The 6,215-nt window shown below is 36.1% G+C and overlaps 1 pseudogene; it reads right to left on the bottom strand.

Moving 5' to 3' along the window:
* Nucleotides 1-244: 244 nt before the first annotated feature.
* LOC139358288 (peptidyl-prolyl cis-trans isomerase A pseudogene) lies at nt 245-4,349 on the bottom strand (annotated as a pseudogene).
* Nucleotides 4,350-6,215: the final 1,866 nt, after the last annotated feature.

Below are 6,215 nucleotides of genomic sequence, written 5' to 3'. Positions count from 1 at the left end.
AGGAGTTCGAAACGAGCCTGCCAATATGATGAAACCCTGTCTCTACTAAAAATACGAAAACTAGCAGGGCGTGGTGGCATGTACCTGCAGTCCCAGCTACTCAGGAGGCTGAGGCAGGAGAATCGCTTGAACCCAGGAGGCAGAGGTTGCAGTGAGCTGAGATCTCACCACTGCACTGCAGTCTGGGCAACAGAGGGGACTCCGCCTCAAAAAAAAAAAAAAAAAAAAAAAAAAAGGTGCATCAATAGCAAAAGGTGATGGGCTGCTCTCCAGGTTACAGCAAAAGTAGTCTGATGGTTAAGATAAAGTATGAGTCAAATGTATTAGACTTGTCCAGAGTTAGCAATGGTGATCTTCTTGCTGGTCTTCTTATTCCTGAACCCAAAGTGCTCCATGGCCTCCAAGATATTCATGCCTTCTTTCACCTTCCCAGAGACCACATGTTTGCCATCTAACCACTCAGTCTTGGCAATGCAGATGAAAAACTGGAAACCATCTGTGTTGGGTCTAGCATTTGCCATGGAAAGATGACAGGACCTGTATGCTTCGGGCTGAAGTTTTCATCAGCAAATTTCTTTCCATGAATGGACTTTCCACTAGTGCCATTATGGCCTGTGAAGTCACCATGTAGATCCATAAACCCTGGAATAATTCTGTGAAAGCAGGAATCCTTATAACCAAATATTTTCTCTCTAATGCTCAGAGTGCAAAAGTTTCTTGCTGTCTTTGGAACTTGGTCTGCAAACAGCTCAAAGGCGACACAGCCTAAGGGCTCACCATTATCAGTGATGTCCATCATAGTTGGTGGCAGGGGGCCCTGGGTGGTGGCAGCATCTGCAAAAAAAGCCTCTCCTTTTACTATTTGGAGGTTTTTTTCTTTTTCTTTTCTGGAGACATGGTCTCACTCTGTTGCCCAAGCTGGAATACAATGGCATGATCATAGCTCACTGAAGCCTTGAGCTCCTGGGCTGCAGTGATCCTCCTACTTTAGCCTCCTAAGTAGCTGAGACTACAGGCATGCACCACCACTCCTGATTATATTTTTAACTTTTTTGTAGAGATGGGGTCTCACTGTGTTGCCTAGGTTTGTCTCAAACCCCTGGGCTAAAGCTATTTTCCCATCTTTGCTTCTCAGAGCACTGGAATTACAGATGTGAGCCACTATACCCAACCTTAATATTGAGATTTAAGTACAATTTATGTTTTGTGATTACAAGTTATTCATCAGAGATAGGTATTGCTAATATTTCCTCCTATTCTGTGACTTGCCTTCATTTCTTAATGGTGTCTTTGAAGAGCAAAAGCTGTAAATTTTGATAAGTCCAGTTTATCAATTTTTAATGGATTGTGCTTTCTGTATCCTGTGTAAAAGACATATGCCACTCAAGGTTGCAAGGCCCTTTTTCTCCTATGTTTTCTTCTGGGAGTTTTATGTATATGGCCATTTCAAGTGAATTTTGTATACAGAGCAAGGTAAGAGTGGATGTTCATTTTTTTCCTTATGCATATACTCAGTTGTTGAAAAAACATTTATTTCTTCATTAATTTGAGTGGGTATCTTTGTTAAAAATTGATTATCTATGGCTATCTTTGCCTGTCTATGACTATCCCACTTATGTTCAAGGGCTCTATGTATCTATCCTTTCAGTATTACCATACTACTTGGTTACTGTAGTTTTGTAGTAAGTTTTAAAATCAAGTGGTGTCAGCCCTCCAACTTCTTAAAAATGTCTTTGACTAATGTAGGTCCTTTATGTTTTCAAGTAAATTTTAGAATTAGTTTCTCAACTTCTACAAAAAATTCTTCGCTAAAATTTTGATTAGGATTGCATTGAATCCATGGATCAATTTGAGAACTGATCAAGTGGATTTTACATGAGGAATGCAAGGATGGTTCAACATACATAAAGCAATAGATGTGATTCATCACTTAACAGAATTGAGAACAAAAACTATATGATAATCTCAACAGATGCAGAAAAAGTATTTTATAAAATTCAGTATCCCTTACATGATAAATTGATAACCTCAACAAACTAGGCACAGAAGGAAAATACTTCAAAATAATAAAGCCCATATACATCAGACCCACAGTCAGCACCATATTAAATGGGGAAAAGTCTAAAGCATTCCCTCTAAGAACTGGAAAAAGGCAAGGATGCCCACTTTCACCAACCATATTCAACATAGTACTGTAAGTCCTAGCTAGAGCAATCAGGTGAAAGAAATAAAAGGTATCCAAACTGGAAAAAAGTAAGTCAAATTATCCCTGTTCACTGATGATGCATTCTTACATCTAGAAAACCCTAAAGATTCCATCAAAAACTCTTCAATTCAACAAATAAATTCAGGAAAATTTTAGGATACAAAATCAATCTACTAAAATTAGTAGCATTTCTACACATCAGTAATGATCTAGCTGAGAACCAAATCAAGAACACAATCCCACCTACAATACCTACCAAAAAATTAAAACATCTAGGAATATTTTTAACCAAGAAGACGAAAGACCTCAACCAAGAAAGCTACAAAACACTGATGAAAGAAACTGTAGATAACCCAAATGGAAAAACATCCCATGCTAATTGATCAGAATTAATATTATTAAAGTGTCCGTACTGCTGAAAACAATCTACAAATTTAATGCAATTCCTACCAAAATACCAACATCATTTTTCACAGATTTAGAAAAAAAAAATAGTCCTAAAATTCATGTGTAACTAAAAAAAGAGCCCAAATAGCCAAAGCAATCCCAAGCAAAAAGAACAAAGCTGGAGCCATCATATTATCTGACTTCAAATTATACCACCAGGCTACAGTAATCAAAACAGCATGGAACTGGTATAAACACATAAATCAATGGAGCAGAGTAGAGAACCCAGAAATAAAAGCACATATTTATAGCCAACTGATCTTTGATAAAGTCAACAAGAACTTACACTGGGGGAAGGACACTCTTTTTAGTAAATTGTGCTGGAAAAACTGCATTGTCATTTGCAGAAGAATAAAACTGGATCCTACTCTCTCACCATATAAAAAAGTCAACTCAAGATGAATTAAATGTAAGATCTGAAACTATAAAAGTACTAAAAGAAAACCTAGGGAAAACTTCTCAACATTGGTCTAGGCAAAAAATTCGTCACCAAGACCTCAAAAGCACAAGCAACAGAAACAAAAACAGACAAATGGGATTTAATTAAACTAAAAAGCTTCTGCACAGCAAAGGAAATAATCAGCTGAGTGAACAAACAACTAGCGAAATGGGAGAAAATATTTGCAAACTATGCATCTGACAGGGACTGACAGTCAGAATTTATAAGAAACTCAAACAACTCAACAAAAAACCCCCAAATAATCCCATTAAAAAGTGGGCAAAGAGCATGAATAGATGTTTTTCAAAAGAAGACATACAAATTGCCAACAAACATAAGAAAGAATGCTCCAAATCATTAATCATCAGAGAAATGCAAATTAAAAACACAATGAAATATCATCTTACACCAGACAGAATGGCTATTATTAAAAAGACAAAAAATAACAGATGTTAGCAAGGATGCAGAGAAAAGGCAACTTATATACTATTGGCACAAATGTAAATTAGTATGTGCTCTATGGAAGACAGTACGGAGATTTCTCAAATAACTAAAACTAGAACTACCATTCAATTCAGTAATCTCACTACTGGGATCTACTCAAAGGAAAATAAATCATTATATCAAAAAGACACCAGCACTCATGTTTCTGTCAGCACTATTCACAATAGCAAAGATGTGGAATCAACCTAAGTGTCCATCAGTAGAAGACTGGATAAAGAAAATGTCATATATGTATAATTGAATACTATTCAGTCATAAAATAATGAAATCATATGTTTTCCACCAACATGGATGGAGCTGGAGGCCATTACCTTAAATGAAATAAGTCAGACACAGACAAGTATCACATGTTCTCACTTACAAGTGAAAGCTAAATAATGTGTACACATGGACACAGAATGTGGAATGATAGACAACAAACACTTGGAAGGGTGAGGGGGTGGGAGGGGATGGATGCTAGAAAATTATTTAATGGGTATAATGTATGTTATTTAGGTGATAGATATCCTAGAAGCCTTGACTTCACCACTACACAATCTATGCATGTAACAAAATTACACTTGCACCCCATAAATTTATACAAAAGGTAATAATAAGGAGAACTGATGGCACTATTGAGTCTTCTTATCCAATTGAGATTTGGAACAATGCCTCTCCATGTATTCAGGTGTGTTTTTTTGTTTGTTTGTTTTTGTTTGTTTGTTTGTTTTTGACAAAGTCTTACTCTGTCACCTAGACTGGAGTGCAGTGGTGAGATCTCAGCTCACTGCAACCTCCGCCTCCCAGGTTCAAGAGATTCTCCTGCCTCAGCTTCCCGAGTATTTGGCATTACAGGTGTGTGCCACCACGCCCAGCTGATTTTTGTATTTTTAGTAGAGATGGGGTTTCATCATGTTGGTGGCCAGGCTGGTCTCAAATTCCTGGCCTCAGGTGATCCGCCTGCCTCGGCCTCCCAAAGTGCTGGTATTACAGGCATGAGCCACCATGCCTGGGCTATACAGGTCTTTTAAAATGTCTCCCTTAACAATATTCTGCAGTTTTCTGTGAAAAGGACTTCTGCACTTTGTTAAATATTTAAAAATATTTTATTTGGTACTATTGTAAATAAATTTTTTAAAATTTCATTTTCTAATTGTTTGCTGCTAGTATATATGTATGTATGCTATTGATTTTTGTGTCCTGCAGACTTATACTAGTGGTTCTGTAGTTTCCTTGAGGTTTTCTATGTAAACAACCATGTTATGTTCAAATAGAGACAATTTTACTTCTTTCCCACCAATATTTATGCCTTTACATGTTTTTCTTGTTTCATTGCCACAGCTAGGTTCTCAGTACAATTAACTAGAAGTACTGAGAGAGAGAGAGAGAGAAAATGCATGCACTTACTTCCTTATCTTGCTGATCCTAGGGAGAAAGTACTCAGTATTTCAACAGTAAGTATTGTATTGGGTGAGCTCCAGGTTTTTCACAGATGCCCTTTATCAGGTAGAAGAAGTCCCTTTCTCTGCTTAGTTTGTTGGAGAAAAACAATTCCACACTCACAGTAAGAGATTTAACACTTCTCTTTCATCACCTTATTGATCAATTACAAAAATATCAGTAAACATGTGGAGGAAGTGAACATTATCATCAGTTACCTTTACCTAATTGCTATTTCTGTATCACTACATATTCTTTCCAAGTTCACATAGAAAATTCACTAAGATGAACTGTATGCTGGCCCATAATACAAGTCCCCACAATTTAAAAATATTTGAAATAGCACAAAGTAGGTTCTCTGACCACAGCAGAATTAAATTAGAAATAATAACAGATCTAGGAAACCCCCCAATATTTGGAAATTAACCTGCACACTTCTAAATAATGCATGTTTCAAAAAGAATTTTTAAAATACCTCTAATTGACTGATATATAAAAATACAATAAATACATCAAAATGTATGGGATGGACTAAAGCAGTGTGAGGAGGAAAATTTACACTTTTAAAGGCTTATGTTAGAAAAGAGGAAACATGTGACCTCAAAGACGGAACAGTCCACCTCAAAAAGCTAAAAAAAGAAGAGCAAAGTAAACCCAAAGAAGACGGAAGGAGCAGAAGTCAACAAGAGAGAAAACAAATGTTAGAAAAAGATTACACAGCTTCCCTTGCTGTGATCTATTGAAAATCAGTCCTCAACACAAGGGTTTGTAAAGAAACAAAGTGAAAAATAAAATCTTTTTTTGAAAAGAAAAAGATTACAAAGCTAAATCTTAGTTCTTTAAAAGCAACAAAATAAATAAAGTCGTAACTAGTTAATAAGAAAAAATTAGTAATAGAGCACAAATGACAAATATCAGAAATGAAACACTGGTTACCACTTCAGATATTAAAAGAATCATTAGCTGTTTTTGTGAACACTTTATAGCAATCAATTTGGCAACTTAATGAACTGAACAAATTTCCTGAGAAGTATGATCTACCAACATTTACACAAGATGAAAGGGAAAATATGAATAATCCTGTATCCATGAAAGGAATTGAATTTGTCATCATTAACCTTCACACTAAGAAAACCAGCTCAGATGGTTTCACAAGTGAATTCCATCAAACGTTCAAAGACGTAATAGCACCAAGTGTAC

Source organism: Macaca nemestrina, chromosome 14 (genome assembly GCF_043159975.1).
Source record: "Macaca nemestrina isolate mMacNem1 chromosome 14, mMacNem.hap1, whole genome shotgun sequence".
Lineage (NCBI taxonomy): Eukaryota > Metazoa > Chordata > Mammalia > Primates > Cercopithecidae > Macaca > Macaca nemestrina.
The sequence above is the reverse complement of the archived record's forward strand: the minus strand, read 5'-3'. Positions and strand labels throughout refer to the sequence as shown.